The following is a 17,258-nucleotide window of genomic DNA, read 5'->3' as shown; positions in this document are numbered from 1 at the left end:
CCGGCCCAAAAGAGTTATAACGCAAATGTAGTCTCTGGAGCTAAACTAGCAGGCGCCGCAGGGACACCCCAGGCGGGAGACCTCTAGGCCCTGGAAGCCTTGGAGAGCCCCCTATAGGCGGGAGGACCCAACAGCACAGGACGTAGCTCAGGTGGGCGGAGCCACGTAGGCCGAGGCAGAGGGATGGCATTCAGCCTGGGGCTTGGGATAGCTGGTTGCTCAGGCTTCTCAAAGGGTCAGGAAGAGTGTGTTGCCCAAGTTTTTGGGACACTTATTTTAATAAAGGTTGAAAATGTTATTCTATTATGCACATACCATGTCGTTTAGAAAATTATTGTTTTTTGATACATAAATACAGATAAGCAGCGTACACATGGAAATGGACCATTAATTTTTAAACAAGCATATTGCCAAAATTAAAAAAATATATATATTTTTTTACTGTTTTGGTTGGCAAAACTATTCAGGATTCACATGTACGACTCAATAACGCCATCTGCCCACTGCATTGTGGGCCCATAGCCCTAGGCAGTCTCTTTCCTCTCATTCTCCCCACCTTTGCCCACCTCCACCTAACCCCGACCCCCCCACTTTTCTCTGACTATCATCACACTGTTGTCTGTGTCTATGTGTGTGTATAGATAGACAGATAGATGATAGGTAGATAGATTAGATAGACAGATAGATAGATGATAGATTGCTTGAGATCATATGGTATTTGTCTTTCTCTGATTGGCTTATTCTTTTCCATCCCCTTTTTTTCCTCCAGAGGTAACACTCTTCCGTATTTTGGCTTTATTCTTTTGCTTTTGAAAGTTTAGTTTATGACATGTATATTTACTTTGATGAACGATTGAGCTTTATAAGGTAATCAGATGTTAATTTTTTCTCTCTCTCAACAATATGATCCTAAATTCATCCCAGATTGTTGCATATACTTGCTTGTAGCAGTTGTTTCTTTGCTGTATGCTAGTAATATTCCTTTGTGTGACAGTTCAGCTCTTCTTTGCCCAGGTTTGTTATTACAAATAATGCTGGTGTAAACATTCTTATGTATAGATTAGGACACATAAATGTAAAAACGTTTTTAGAGCATAGCATATGCCTGAAAGAGAATGTTTTCAACTATTTTATAGTTATAACTACTTTAAAGTCTATTTTTGATCATTGTAACATTTTGGTCATCTAGCAGTTGACAGCTTTTGATTTTATTTTTCTTTTAGAATCGATCATATTTTTTAATTCCATGTAGATTGTGTAATTGAGGTTTTTATCCTGGACAACTTGAATGTTAGGTTGCATCAGCTCTGAGTCCTGTTAAAAGCCTTTGGGGAATGCTGGTTTATTTTATTTTATTTTATTTTATTTTATTTTATTTTATTTTAAGAAGCAATCAATCCAATTTGATTCAGATTAGAAATTCAGTCTCACCTTCTGTGGGTGCCAGTTCAGTGTCAGTTTTCAGAGGCTTTGCTTTGTTTTGAGTCTGTCCTATACATACTAGCACAACACTCAGGCATTATTTTGGAACTTAAGCAGTAGTTGAAATTGTAGTTTAGTTCACATATCTTTTGCTATGCATCTTTATGTCCTGCAGGTGTTCAATTTAGGGTGAACACAGAACTTATGTGGTTCCACACAGAGAATTATGGGTCCCCTTTTCCTGGCCCTTTTGCCAGGAAAATTAGAGGTTTCTCTTGGAGTTTCAGCTGCCTACATAGCTACAGAAGCTGACTAAGGTCCACACTTGGCAAAGAGGTGGGAAAAGGGAGGGGAAATTATATTACCTCTATACGCTTCAGTCCACAGGGGCCCACTTTCCCACCTCTCTTGTCTAGAAAGATAGGGTTTCTTTTGGTGTTGGAACTGTCCTATCCCAGGCCTTACCTCCTAGGTAAAAGCCCAGAGGGGGAAAAAATGGAGAAAAAGCCAGGAATTTCCCACAAACTTTGGCTCACAGAAGCTCCCTTCCACCATTCAACTGGCTAGAAATATGTTGGGGGTTTTTATTGTTTCTCAGATTTTCTGCCTGTGCTGCCATCAGTTTCAGTAGATGCCAGGGCTCAGGTCAAAGCTGTAAGAGAAAACAGGAAGAAACATAAACAAACAAACAAACAAAAAAATGGGGCATTTCTCCCAAGTTTTGATTCTTCCCAACCTGTCTGTTTTTTGTATTCTCTTCAAAGTCCTAGGTATTTCCTTTTTGTATTTTGTCTTGAGCTTTCAGTTGTAACAATAGGAAAGCTAGACTGCAGTAGTCTTACTGCATTTTGGCTGGAGTTACTTACCAATACATATCCATCGGCATGATTAAATGGAAAATTCAGACAATACCAAGTATTGGAGAGAGTATGGAGAAACTAAAATTCTAGCACACTGCTAGTGGAAGTGTCAAATGATACATATGTTTTGGAAAATATTTGCCAGAATTTATTAAATTTGAATATATGCAAACCTGGAATTCCACTCCTAAATACACTCCTAATAGAAATGCACATAAGTTCAACAAAAATGTGTGTAATAATGTTAATCACTGCACTATTCACAATAGCCACAAATTAGAAGTTTCCAAATGCTTATGAATAAATAAACCTGGTAAATAAATGGTTATATAGTCACACAGTGGAATACTATATACAACAATGAGAATAAACAAATTGTAACCACATTGAACATCTATATGTGACTCATAAACACAATATTTAATTGAAAAAGCCAGTCAAACTAGTACCATATTTTCCGGCGTATAAGACGACCCCCTAATTTTACAGTTAAAACATAGGTTTAGGCCTATATTCGCTGTATAAGACTACCTCCCACTTCCGAGGCAACACCAGTTCTTTTTTTAATAGACCGCCTCTCTAACTCAGCCAATCCAAGCAGGCTTTTTATGCATGCAAATTATACATGTTCTGTACCTGAAGCTACACTGTGTTCTAGTAAAAAGCCTGCTCAGATTGGCCAGAGTCAGAGAGGCGGTCTATTAAAAAAAGAACTGGTGTTGCCTCGGAAGTGGGGGGTAGTCTTATACAGCGAATATAGGCCTAAACCTATGTTTTAACTGTAAAATTAGGGGGTCGTCTTATACACCGGAAAATACGGTACATACTTTATGATTCCATGTACGTATGTGAAGTCCAAAACAGCTAAAACTAATCTATGATAATGTTTACTATGGAGTGGGGAGGACATAGTGACTAGAAGGTCCTAATAATATTCTTTGTCATTAGGACCTGTGAGGTCCTAATAATATTTTTTGTCATAATCTGGTTCTTAGCCTTCTAAAAATTCATTGAGCTGTACACTGTTAACCTAAAATAAAGGCCAAAGTGAGAAGCAACAAGTGTTTATTTGAGATCAAAGGATAGCTAATTGTAAAGCACTATTTCAGGCAGAAACTCAGATAGTGTTCTGATTATGGGGTGAAGGCAAGGAGGTTTTATAAGAAGAGGAAAGGGAAAATTACATGGACAAAAGGGTGAAATTTCTATTTGTGCTAAAGCTAAGTTATTCTTTAGCTGTACATAGCTATTTACTGGTTCTAAAGAATGTCTTTTATTATAACTAATCAGGAGGTCTGCTTTCCTGTTACTTTTACAAACAGTTGTTGGGAAGACAGTGGCTCAGTCCAAAGGTGATTTTGCCCACTTCAAACTTTCCAAAGGTTCAAGAAATAAGGTGTGCAATGCAGTTCCTCTGGAATGGCTGCCCAGACTCGTTAAAATACTTTTTACAACACTTATGATTTGACTATTATTTTCAACTTCAATAAGAAGTTTAAAAAAACAAATACTTAAATATACCCATCTCATCATATCACACCTATCTTCTCATTCAACAAATACTTGCTAAATATTATACCAACTTCAGGGCAAAGGCAGTAATCCCAGGCCCTCTTGTGACCTGAGTATCGTTCGTACCTGGGTCCCTTCTGACTCTAAAGGCGAGTGAGGTTTCTTACAAAGAGGTTGTGATGTTGCATCCGCCCAGGGCTCCTTGCCTATCTTCACCATCACCATCGGTAATGTGCACGGAATGCAGGGCTGCAGTCAACAGGAAAAGGGTCACATTGTACCAATGCAGCGAAGACATTGCACCATGTCTTCTCTTGAACTTACACAGTTCAAGAGAAGACATAGTTGGAAGATGTGTTGTTTTATGTTAATGCTTTGCATGCTGTACGTATATGCTATAAAATTCTAAATGATAAATTTAACATGACCACAAAAGAGATTAGTTCTTTTACATTTTCCTTCATTCTCTGGGTAAGACTTCCATTTGTGATCACACCAACAAAGCACATTAACAACATTAGAGAATCATTGGTAGCCACTATTGATGGGCAGCACTATGGATGTTGCCAGGAGATGAGTAATAATGTAATTAGCATTAAATTAATGGCATTAGGGAACTGCAGAGGCGAGAAGATCTATACTGTTTCAATTAAAAATGTTCCAAAAAAAATTTTTTTCCCCAAAGAGCCATAGCATTGTGAATAATCACAGTGTTGCTACATTTTTCCCTTGCAGTGGGATATATGAAATTAGCTGGGAATGGTATCTTTAACCATCAACAACACATAGAAATGGATCCTGGAGACCAAGGAAATGTTTCTTGTGCACTAATGAGACATCTATGTTACTACCTTTTTCTTGCCCCCAAACTTACCAATACATCACATGGGCCCATGCTTTTTGTTAATTACTTTTATAAACAAATTATTGCTATAGATAGCTTTTATCCTGCCCACCCTAAAATATTTCTCCCAGGACCTTGTATATCCTAGAGGCAACTCTGGACAGAAGATAGTGTTACTAAAACATCCATGGTTTTGTGTCTCTTCCATTCAAGAGATTCTGAACAAATCTTGTAGCTCCCACTTTATATTTCCAGACAAAGGCTCCGGTTGTGCTAGCTTGGGTCAGATTCAATCAGCTATGGCAGGTGTAATATACAACCCTGATGGCTAGGAGGCACCCCAGTGGGAAAAAGGTAGCATCGGAGAAAAGAAAAAACAGTTCATTCCTGTATTAGTTTTCCAGTGCTGTGTAACAAATTACCACAAGCTTAGCAGCTTAAAGCAACACTTTTTTAAAAAATTATCTCTGTTTCTGTGGGTCAGAAGTCTGAGCATGGCTTATTTTTTGTGTAGGGTCTCACCAGACAGCAATCAAGGTATTGGCTGGGGTTGCAATTCCATCTGAGGCTCAGGGTCATCTTTCAAGCTCATTCAGATTTTTGATAGAATTCAATTCCTTGTAGCTGGAGAACTAAGGTCCCTGTTTTCCTGCCAGATGTCAGCCAGGGCTTTCTCTCATTTCCTAGAGACTGCCCTCAGGTTCTGATCACATGGCCCTCTCACAACAAGTTTACTTCTCAACAATTCTGCAGAATTTCTCTACAATTTGTTTCTGCTGCTGCCGCTGCTACCATTACTATTGCTGCTACCACCACTACCACCACCAGAGAGTAATCTTATATAACGTAATGAAATCATGAAAAAATGATTCCATCACCTTTGCTGTGTAATGTAACCTCCTCAAAGGGGTGACATCCCAGGATGTTCACAGGTCCTGCCCACACTCAAAGGGAGGGTACAACATAGGGGGCAGGAATCTTAAAAGACATCTTAAAATTCTGCCTACCATGGCTATTGAATAGATGGGTACCTCAAGAGTTGGCCACTATAGTGGTCACAATCTCAAAGCATTGAGAAATCCTTAATCTTATTAACTACCCTTTAATCTAATCCCCTCTTGCTTTTTCCCACCTCCATGCCCACCTTTTTCTCTTTGATGCTTTTTAAGAACGAAATGAGTTTATTATAGTGCTTGGGATATTTGTGTGGATATTTCTAGACATTCAAGTCTCATGTCTCCCCAATAATCATCTCTGAGAATATTTATCACACAGATACTTTCTAAAGTTCAAACTAACTGTGCTAAAAGAAGTGAGAAAATATTATTAAGCATTGTTTCCTTAATACACTTTACGATTTGACATTCTTGGAAATTCAGTGGATTAAAAAATGTGAATTTACATATATATATATACACTTTACAAATTTCCTACAACTTCAATGTTCTTTTTGTTCTGTGAAAACCATTAATAGGAGATTTTGCCACCTGGTGTTTCAGAGTCTTTTATAAATTAATTATAGTATTTAGCAGCCAGGAGGGAGTGGAGAAATCTATTTAGGTCAAGAAGCCTGGCCCTGCTGGAGACTGAAAGGCAAAGTACATATAAGGTGTCAGCAGAGCTTTTCTTGAGCACATATGTTAAAAAAAAAATACTGAAATTATATGCAAATCTTTGGGAAAAAATCATTAGAATTCAAAAAAATTCTTGAAATTTGCCGTCAATGTATGGCAAAGGTTATAATTTTAGCTGACACCTGACTTCACATATGTTCCATGCCACAGGAACAAGGATGCTTGTTCCATGGATGCTTGATGCTGACAGCACATTCATTCATTCACTTGTTCAACAGGACAGAGCTAGATATCATCTGTGAAGACAATGTCATAGCCTCTTTCTTTAAGGAGCTCACAAAGTGCTGGTGAATGCGGACGTGAAAGAGATGCTTAGAAAGCAGTGTCGTTCGTGTAGGCATAACTAGAGGATATTATGGGTGCTCCCAGGAGGAACAACTCTCCCAGCTCATGGGTGGGGAAGGGAAATGTACCAGGGTTATTTCATCACCAGTAACAAAACTGGTTAACAAGTCTGGTTAAACTTCATCCTTTAGGACTGAGACAAGAGTGAGGCAAGCAAGTCACAAGAGGTGTGAAATTTAAGGACAGCACTCTCAGGTGCTCAGCCTGAAGGTGTCACCTGAGAGTGAGTGTCTCCTTAAATTAGTATATTAGATGTCTGGCTCACCCTAGCCCTGACCCAATTTATTCCTTCAGTCCATGGATGAAAAAAGGAGGTAACCTCAAATGGGTGATCTGATCATAAATTCCTAACTGGTCCTGGTGGGTAATCATGCTGTAAAAGGTTTATCTTTGCCTTAAGCAAGCCCTGTCTATTGTTTCTGCAATTCTAGGTTATCTCAAGTTTGAAATAAACTACCCCCAAGACAACACATAATCTTGTAAACTAATCTAATCCCCTCCCTGTTTCTCTTCCCCTCCCCCCCTCGTCCATGTAATCTTCCTTACATTCTCTCCTTAATTTCAAATGCATAAAAGGAAAAACTATTATTCTCTGGATCATTTTGAGATCTTGTTCCCTGGCATACATTGTCAGTGTGACTAAAAAAACTCCTATGAAAACTTTCTATAGGTTTGGACATTTCTCATGTTGACAAGTCCCACCCTTAGTCAAAATCTTTAAGTTTTTTTTCTTTCTTTTAGTTTTAGTTTTTGTTTTTTTTTTCCAATGAAAAACAGTTGAGAAACTCATTCAAACTCATGTAAATAGCTAAAAACAATTTAAAGTATACATTCTTTTAAATAAAATTTTCAGTTTAGCAGAAATCAAGTTCTTAAACCCTGATTCAAAAACTGACATGGCTCTGGTTGAGTATCAACCTATGAACCAGAAGGTCACAGTTCGATTTCCGGTCAGGGCACATGCCCAGGTTTTGGGCTTCATCCCCAGTGGGGGTTGTGCAGGAGGCAGTTGATCAATGATTCTTTCATCATTGATGTTTCTATCTCTCTCCCTCTCTCTTCCTCTCTGAAATCAATCAAAATATACTTAAAAGCAAATAAAAAAAAAAACACCAAAAAGCTGAATTGTTTTCAGGGACTACTAGGCAGTAGCACAAATGAAGCAGGCCTATGGAAGGCTCTAGGCCAGTGGTCGGCAAGCTCATTAGTCAACAGAGCCAAATATTAACAGTACGACAATTGAACTTTCTTTTGAGAGCCAATTTTTTAAACTTAAGCTTCTTCTAACACCACTTCTTCAAAACAGACTTGCCCAGGCCATGGTATTTTGTGGAAGAGCCACACTCAAGGGGCCAAGGAGCCGCAAGTGGCTCACGAGCTGCAGTTTACCTAGAGCAGTTTACCACTGCTCTAGGCAAAGAAGGGAGATTATGATAAACTGTTCAAAGACCTTCTGTTATGAGAGAATTGCATGGCTTGCCTTTCTCCTTTGCTAGTGCTAGTGGGGTTCTTGGGTCTCTCTATAATAAACATTCCCAGAGGCCCCCATGGGAGGATAAGATGTGGTAGGAAGCTTTATTTCCATGGAATTACATCTCTGGGTATCAAAATTTCCTTTACCTTAAACCATGCCTGGAAAATGAGCAGCTGGGGAGTCAGCAGAGCTGAAAGCAAAGCCAGTGTCCAGAATTTCTGTTCCATAGTGGAGCTGGGTCTGGCACAGCATCGGGTTAGTGCCAGTCCATCGTCAATTGTGTGTGGGGTCCTCATGGCTGTGTGCCATGAGTGCAGACTGTGAGAGCCTACAAGCCAGGGGTTAGGCGCCAGTGGCAAGAGGGTAAACTCTTTTTTTTAGGATCTTATGTATCTCAGATTTCTCCCTTACAGTGGCCACACCTACTCTGGCCAATGACCTGTTCCCAGAAGTGACAAACAAGTATGTTCCCTATTTCACCCAGCCTTTACCGGGCATGACTTCTGTCACTTGCAATCAGGAATTCTGACTCATATAGCTGGAATTCGGTATGGGCCAGACTGGAAGGAGGGCCTGGGAGCTCAGGAACACACAAGGCTGCTAGAACAGTCCTCAGATAAAAATCAGATGAGAAACAAAGACAATTCATTTCATGAAGCTTTTTGATTTGTTTGTGATGAATGCTATTAGAGTTAGGCTTGTGGCTAACAGTTGCTGCAATAGACAGGGAAATGACTAAATTGTTCCACGACTTAGAGTAGTGGTGAAAAACCATGGGCTTTTGAATCTAGAATTCCTTCTCTGCTGCCTGCTAGCAGTGAAATATTGGTAGAAGTGCCACCTCTCAGTTTTCTCAGCTGTATAATAGGATAATACATTATATTGTTTTTGTCAGTATGAAATGAGTGCTATACTTAAAACTCTTTATAAGATGAGTGTCTAGCCCTAGCCGGTTTGGCTCAGTGAATAGAGTGTTGGCCTGTGGACTGAAGGGTCCCAGGTTCCATTCTGGTCAAGGGTACATGCCCAGGTTTCCATCTAGATCTCCAGTAGGGGGCATGCAGGAGAAAACCAGTCAATGATTCTCTCTCATCATTGATGTTTCTATCTTTTCCTCTCCCTTCCTTTCTGAAATAAATAAAAATATATTTTAAACAAGTCACTCCTTAAAAAAAAAAAAAAAAAAAGAAGAAGAAGAAAAATATCTAGCAATAGAAAATACCGTGTATTTACTGTGGTTATTATTATTATTGTTCTCCAAACCCTAGTTTTATCACAGTAAAGTGAGGATAATATTATATATGTGGGTAAATTTCAGATGAGATAATGTACTAGTATGTAAAATGCTTGACAGTGAATGGCCAATAAAAAGCAAGTATTAAGAACTATTAGTAGGAGAATTAGAGCAATTGAAAGTTATGTGCCAAATGTGCATTCCCAATTTTCAAAAACAAAGTTATGTGGCTAATTTAAAAATAAAGCGCACAAACACACTTCTAAGTAGTACAATGTTGGAATTAATGGTACAGACTTTGGCACCATTTTGCCTGGGTTCAGATCTTGGTCACTCCTAATAAAATGAGAATAACGGTAGTATTTACTCCATAATGTGGTTTTGATGATTAATTGAGGCAGTCCCTCTTAAGTAATAAAAACCATGTCAGGAAAATAATAAACAATCATTAAATGTTAGTTATTATAGCTCTGAGTCTCAATCCATTCAACGGTGAAAATGAAAATAATAACATCCACCGGACTAGGTTGTTTTGTGGATAAAATGTGATAGTGCCAGTGAAAATGTCTAGTAAATAGTAGGTATTTGATAAATGCCAGTTTTATTTCCCATTTTTATGATTCAGGAGACTACTTGGAATTTTACAATGCCTTTAGGTTATCACTATAAATATCAATTGGATTTCTATGTGTGTGGATATAGGACAGAGAGGATTAGGTAGAATTTGATCAGTGGCACACATTAAATGTTGGTTATTGAATACCTATCATTCAGTTGGTGTACTAGCTGTTCTTTTCTTATAAAAGTAGATTGTGCCAGAAATATCCCTCTTTTATTTGGTATATTCTTTTGATCCAGGTCACAAATAAATAGCAATGTACTCAATTCAGAGAAAGAGAGAAAAGTAGGCTGGTATTTTAGGTTGTTGCAGCGAACACTGGTGCATAATCTGCTAGAACCGAAGGAGGATGTTATTAATCAAAAAGTGCACAAGGAAGCAAAGAACTTCATTATGCTGTTTTGCTCCCACAAATTGCACCTGGAGCTTTTTAATGAATGTGCCCTTTGGAGACAGGTGGCACTCTGCAAAGTGTAAACCTCTCTAAACCTCTTCTTGTCTCAAACTGACACGTCTTCACGGCACTGTGAATAATCAATCTAAGCCTTAAATGATGTGAAAGGCTTTGATAGAACTATAATTAGTTGAAACGTGTTTTGTTTTTTCTTCCCCTGGTCTTTAGGAGTACACATGGCTAGAACTAGGGAGAGAAAGAATGTCAAGAAACAGCTGTGGGGGAAATTCACTTATTCATTGTAAAAGGTAAGCCTGTAAGAGATGATATTATGTACTGGGTGAACAAGCACAGTAGATGGCAGTTTAGTAACATACAATATCATTTTCTCGTATTTAGAAGTCATCTTTTTTTTTTAATAAGTTTTTATTGTTCATATTATTACAAATGTTCCTTTTTTTCCCCCCCACCATTGCTCTCCTCCACCAGGTTCCCACCCCACCCTCTGCCCTTTCCCCTCTCCCCATTGTCCTCATCCATAGGTGCACAGTTGATGTTCAGTCTCTTCCCACGCCCCCCTATCCCCTTTTCCCCAAGAATCGTCAGTTCACTCCTCTTCCATACCACTGATTCTATTATATTCAACAGTTAATATTGTCCATCAGATTTTTTTAATTTCCTTGGTTTTTAGATTCACTTGTTGATAGTTACGTATTTGTTGTTCATAATCTTTATCTTTGTTTACTTTCTCTTCTGAAAGAACCCCCTTCAGCAATTCATATAATTCTGGTTTGGTGGTGATGAACTCCTTTAGCTTTTTTTTATTAGTGAAGCTCTTTATCTGGCCTTAGATTCTGAGTGATAGCTTTGCTGGGTAGATTATTTTTGGCTGTAGGTTCTCGCTATTCATCACCTTGAATATTTCTTGCCATTCCCTTCTGGCCTGCATGGTTTCTGTTGAGAAGTCAGCTGACAATCGTATAGGTGCTCCTTTATAGGTTACTACCTTCTTTGCTCTTGCTTCTTTTAATATTCTCTCTTTGTCTTTTGCTCTTGGAATTTTAATAATGATGTGTCTCGGTGTGGTCCTCTTTGGATTCCTTTTGTTTGGAGTTCTGTGCGCTTCCTGGACTTGTAAGTCTAATTCTTTCACCAGGTGGGGGAAGTTTTCTGTCACTATTTCTTTCAGTATGTTTTCAATATCTTGCTCTCTCTCATCTTCTGGGACCCCCATAATTCTGATGTTGGTTCGCTTGAAGTTGTCCCAGAGGTTTCTTACATTATCTTCAATTTTCTGGATTCTCTTGCCTTCTAGCTTCTGTGGAGGAGTGTCTTCTGGCTCTTTATGTTCCAAATCTTTGACTTGATTCTTGCGATGTTCCCTTCTGTTTTTAGGACTCTGTAAAATATTTTTTATTTCAGACAATGTATTCTTTATTTCTTGTTGATCCCTTATCATTTCTTGTTGACTCCTTATTAATTCTATTGTAGTTGATCTCTTTTCATATCCTCATAGGCCTTATCCATCTTTTCTAGGAAATTCTTGAAAAACCTTATAAGCATAGATTTGAACTCTACGCTTTTTGTCCTCCATTTCTTTCGTTTGTGATCTATTTTGTTGTCGCATTTCGCAGTTACAGATGGGACGGGGCTTCAGGGTGGAGCCTGCAGCTTTGGCTTCCGTCAGCCCCGCCCTATGCGGGTCCTTCAGTGCTCGCTGCTGGTGCCTCTGAGAGAAAGGTGCCCTCGATTTTTGCCTGCTGCCAAACAGTCTATGCTCTCCCCCAATGAGCCTGGTATTGGGGTTCAGTTCAGTTGGAAGTGGAGTTGGAGGTGGCGTTCAGAGCAGTCTGGAGCCCCAGTCTCCTTCCCGTCAGGGCAATCCCGCAGCACAGCCGACTGTCCCTTCTCTGCGCGCAGTGTGCACGCCACCGCCAGGACCTCCTTTCGTCGCTCCCCCGGGGTTCCACCTTACAGCCCGGCTCCCTATGGCTGAGCCTGAGTCCCCGGGGTCTGGCCTAGAACTGGGGTTCAGAGCAGTCGGGGGCCCAGCACAGTTGGAGTTTTATCTCCTTTCCACTAGGGAACGCCCGCCAGGCACTCTGCCTCCCCCTCCTCTCTGGCTCCGTCCTCTCCGCACGCCTCGTCTCCGTACCTTGGGCTTTTCCAGCTCCTCCGCGCCTCCTTCTGGTTTTCTCCTTGCTTCTCGCTGTAGAATTTCCAGTCAGTCAACCTTCCTGTAGTTCTGGGCAATGTCCGTTTTATATTTTAGTTGTATTTTATTGAAATTGTTGTGTGCGGCTGCGGCTAGGTGTTCACCTGGGCGCAGCCATCTTGGATCTCTCTCAAATGATGAGAAGTCATCTTTTTTTTTTAAAAGGATATATAGGAAAATATGTATCTTAAGTATTATAAACTTATTGTCCTTTGTTTTGGGGAAAGGCTTTGTGCGTGATCTCTAATGCTTTAGAGAAACAGGATTGTTATAAATTTGTCGTATACCACACATTATAAAAGGGACATTGGGGGGGGGGGGATTTTTCCATCATGTTTTGTTAACAACTGATTCGTTTTGAGCACATATAGATGCTTTTTTGATATTTGAAGAGATAACGCACTTGGGTATGACTCTCAAGTAAAATAACACTACAATCAAGACTTGAATCCTTTGAAAAACAGGCTGTAATTTTAGCATTTCATGTATGTTTTCTTTAATTGTTAGTTAAAATATTTAGCAAGTTAGGAGAGGTATGAAAAGTAGGCAGAGTCAGAGAGGATAAGAGAAGGTAAAATTTCCACAAATTTTTGGATGTTAAGGGGAGAAAGAATAAGAGCCTAACCTTCTCTGAAATAAACTCAAAATTGTATCTCTTATTGCAGAGGGGTCACCAAAAATGTCCAGGCATTAGGAGAATTTTGATCCCAGAAGAGAAGGTTGACAGTTCTTGCTAAGATGGACTCAGACCATTACACAGGCTGTATTGGTTTAATTGAGCATACATTGTACCCCTCAGCAAGAAATCTTCCGCTGTGCTGCCCTATTTTCTTGGACACCAGGGCTTGACAGATTTCTCACACAAGTAGGCAGTTGAGTGTGATACAATTTTGACATGCAATGTGCTTATACTTAGAAAGCCATTAAACAAGACTTGTTTGCTTATAATTTTCTAATAAAATAAAAGGCCTTCTGTGGAAAAGCAGTTTTAAAAACACATCATAACATTTTAAGTGTGTAGGTCTTGAAACATTTGTTCCAATTTTCTAGTGACAGACACAGAGCAATAAGATTTCCCTAACAGATGCTAAGTGCTGGGTACTCAGATATCACTCAAGCTGACAAGGTTTTAGAAAAAAAAAAAAAATCCACACCACTTTCTTCACCATGTTACCATTTTGAAAGATCAACTATTGCACATAATTCAATTTTGATTAATTGAAAAGTATAAACTTTATAAAATATAATTTTTCAAAGTTAATATGATAGAATTAATTGGATATACACACTAAACAAATCACTAGATTCTATTCTACAAATGTATCTGTCCCATATGAGATTATAATCCTGCATGCCTGGAGAAAAGCTTTAGCCCAGAATTTTGGAGTTGGGAAAGATACTTGGAGGTCATATGTTTTAAATTTATGCCTACTCAGTGGTTCAGCATCAGCCTATGAACCAGGAGGAAATGATTTGATTCCCAGTCAGGACACATGCCTAGGTTGTAGGTTCAATCCTCAGTAGGGGGAGTACAGGAGGCAGCCGATCAATGATTCTCTCGCATCATTCATGTTTCTGTTTCTCTTTTTCCCTTCCTCTCTAAAATCAATAAAAATATATTTAAAAAAGAATAAAATTCTGCATACTTTTAAGAATTTTCTTTTTGTATGCCTGAAGGATTTGATTTAATTAATATTTAAATAATAAATAGCAAGCACTATTCAAGTTCCATGTTTTCTTTATTCATTCATTTGTTCATTTGTTCACTCACTCATTCTCTCAATAGACATTTATTGAGCATCTCACATGTAATTATATATTCCAGAGACTATGTTAAGGACTAGTGATGCGAGAATAAATATTTTACCACCCTTTCCTCTGTGCAGGACCTCAGAGTATAGCTGGAAAGATAGGCAAATAAATTAATAACTACACCATCCTATCTAATAAAAGAGTAAAATACAAATTGACCATCACTCCAACATACAAATGATTACCCCCATGTGATCAAAGATGGCCACCCTCATGTGAACAACAAGATGGCTGCCACAAGATGGCCAGCAGGCGAGGGTAGTTGTGAGCAATCAGGCCTGCAGGGGAAGGCAGTTAGGGGTGAGCAGACCTGTAAGGGAGGGCAGTTGGGAGTGGCCAGGCCTGCAAGGGAGGGGGGCAGTTGGGGGTGATCAGGCCTGCAGGGGAGGGCAGTTGGGGGGACCCAGGCCTGCAAGGGAGGGCAGCTGGGGGGGACCATGCCTGCAGGGAGGGCAGTTAGGGGTGACAAGGCCTGCAGGGGAGGGCAGTTAGATGTTGATCAGGCTGGCAGGGGAGTGGTTAGGGGATGATTAGGATGGCAGGCAGAAATGGTTAGGGGCAATCTGTCAGGCAGGCAGGCGAGTGGTTGGGAGCCAGCAGTCCTGGATTGTGAAAGGGCTGTTCACCCGGATCGGGCCTAAACAACCAGTTGGACATCCCTTGTGGGTCCCAGAATGGAGAGTTTGAAGGCTGGGCTGAGGGACAAACCCCTACCCCTTGTGCATAAATTTTGTGCACCGGGCCTCTTGTCCTATATAATAAAAGTGTAGTATACAAATTGTCCCCTTGACCAAGAGTTCATCTGGGAGTTCTACCAGGGGGTGGGACCATGCAGGCGTCCTCAAACTTTTTAAAGTGGGGGCCAGATCACGGTCCCTCAGAGAGCTGGAGGGCCGGACTATACGAACTACTAATTCCTACTGTAACACCTCGGCTGCGCTCACTGCCCAAAAAACCTGGCGGGCCGGATCAGACTCCTCTGCGGGCCTCATGTGGCCTGCAGGCCGTAGTTTGAAGACCCCTGCTGCTGGAGGAAGGGAGGGAGAGCACAGCTGGCAGCCATAAGCCGCTAGGGACCCTATCAGAGCACGAATTTCATGCATTGGGCTCTAGTAGTGTGATAAAGGCTGTGACAAGTTTGTATACAGTCTTGTGGGAAAACAAATGAGGGAACAATCTATGTCACTTGTGGGTTCAAGAAGACAACAGCGAGGAAGTCACATTTGAGCAGGAGCAGGAATTCTCAGAGGAGAAGTAGGGGCTGAGGATGTAGGAAAGGAAACAGATAAAAAGGCAGAGAGTATGTTTGGATAATGACAGTGTAAAATATAGAGAAGGGTGGGAAATGATGGAGAGTCAGATTGAAAAGCCAATTTAGGGAAAGACTGCAAATATCATATTCTAAAGAGGGTGACATTTCCTTTTGTAGGACAAAGTAGACAGTTGAAAAAAAATTGAAGGTGAAGACCGGGATGTGATCTGATTTATTTTTGAAAAGCTATCTCTGGCAATGGTGTGAAAGATGGTTTAGACTAGGTTAATAACAGGTGCGTTGAAGTATGTTTTGGTGTCATACTAGGGCAGTGGAAGGAACAGTGGACAAACCCATACACGAAGATACATTTTAGAAATTGAATTGACAGAGCTTAGGGGTCAGTGGCTTGGCAGAAGCAGGTTCTAAGAGAGAGGGAGAAATTAAGGATGGCTTCAAGAGGTCAAGTTTGCATGATTAATTTTGAGGGTTTGGAGAGGCATTTATTTAATCTTCTTCACAAGCTTTTGAGATTTGCCACAAATGAGAAAAACTGAAGTTTTGAAAAGTTAAGTAGTTTGCTGAGGTTACCATATAAGTAGTCATTTATGGAGGCCAAATTTGAGCACATTCTGTTAAACTGATTATAGAACCAAAGCTCTTAACCATTGTACTGACTTTCTTTCTAGACTGACTGCATGGGGAGTGATGCCATTTACTGGGTTGGGAAATACAGGAGGAAAATCATGTTTTGCATGGAAGGTTATCAGTATATCTTTTAACATTTTGAGTTTGATCTACCTGAAAGGCCAGAAAATTGAGGTATTCGGAAGATAATTGGAAGAGAAGCTCATGAGAGATATGGAATCAGAAAGTTGAAATTTGGGGGGTGTCAATGAATAAGTGACAGTTGAAGCTATACTTATGACTCAGATGAGCCAGAGAATAGGCATAGGGAAGAAGATTACACAGAAAGATTTCATTTGCAATGAAATGAAAAGAATAAGGGAGACTGTTGAGAAGAAGTAATTCAAATGGTTGAAAGGAAAACCAGCATAATACAACTTCCACCTAATTCTGTGAAGCAGAGACTTACTTTTTCTCCATTGGGCATACATTGGGCAGAAGGTTAGATCATTATATTCTTATTAATTCACTATGGCTTTATGAGTATTATTATCACTTGGAAAAACTGTCACTGAGCCTCTCCTTTTCTGAAGTTCATAATCTTTCCATTCAGGATCAGTCTTCCACTCCACACAAATTCCTGTGATCATGCCAGGCCACAAGTCCACATCCTTGATGATACACCCAGTCTCTGCTTTAGTCAACTGCACTTCAGTAAACTTCACCTCTAAAATGTTTTCACATTGTTCCAGGAACTGCTCCACTGAGAAATATTGAACCGTGACATTTCAGTGACTGAGCATAGTGTCTTTCTCCCTTCTACTAACTCAATTTAGATTTGATATAGTTCACATAATTTATTATGTATAATAATCTATAATAATAAAAGTATAATATGCTAATTAGACCAGACAGATGAACGACCTTCCGGACGTCATTCCAGATGTCCTTCCAGATGAAGCCATGGTGGTGGGGGCCAAGGTAGAGGCAGTTAGGGGTGACCAGGCAGGCAGG

The sequence above is a fragment of the Pipistrellus kuhlii genome, unplaced genomic scaffold (genome assembly GCF_014108245.1).
Source record: "Pipistrellus kuhlii isolate mPipKuh1 unplaced genomic scaffold, mPipKuh1.p scaffold_m20_p_2, whole genome shotgun sequence".
Taxonomy (NCBI): domain Eukaryota; kingdom Metazoa; phylum Chordata; class Mammalia; order Chiroptera; family Vespertilionidae; genus Pipistrellus; species Pipistrellus kuhlii.
This window is presented reverse-complemented; position numbering follows the sequence as displayed.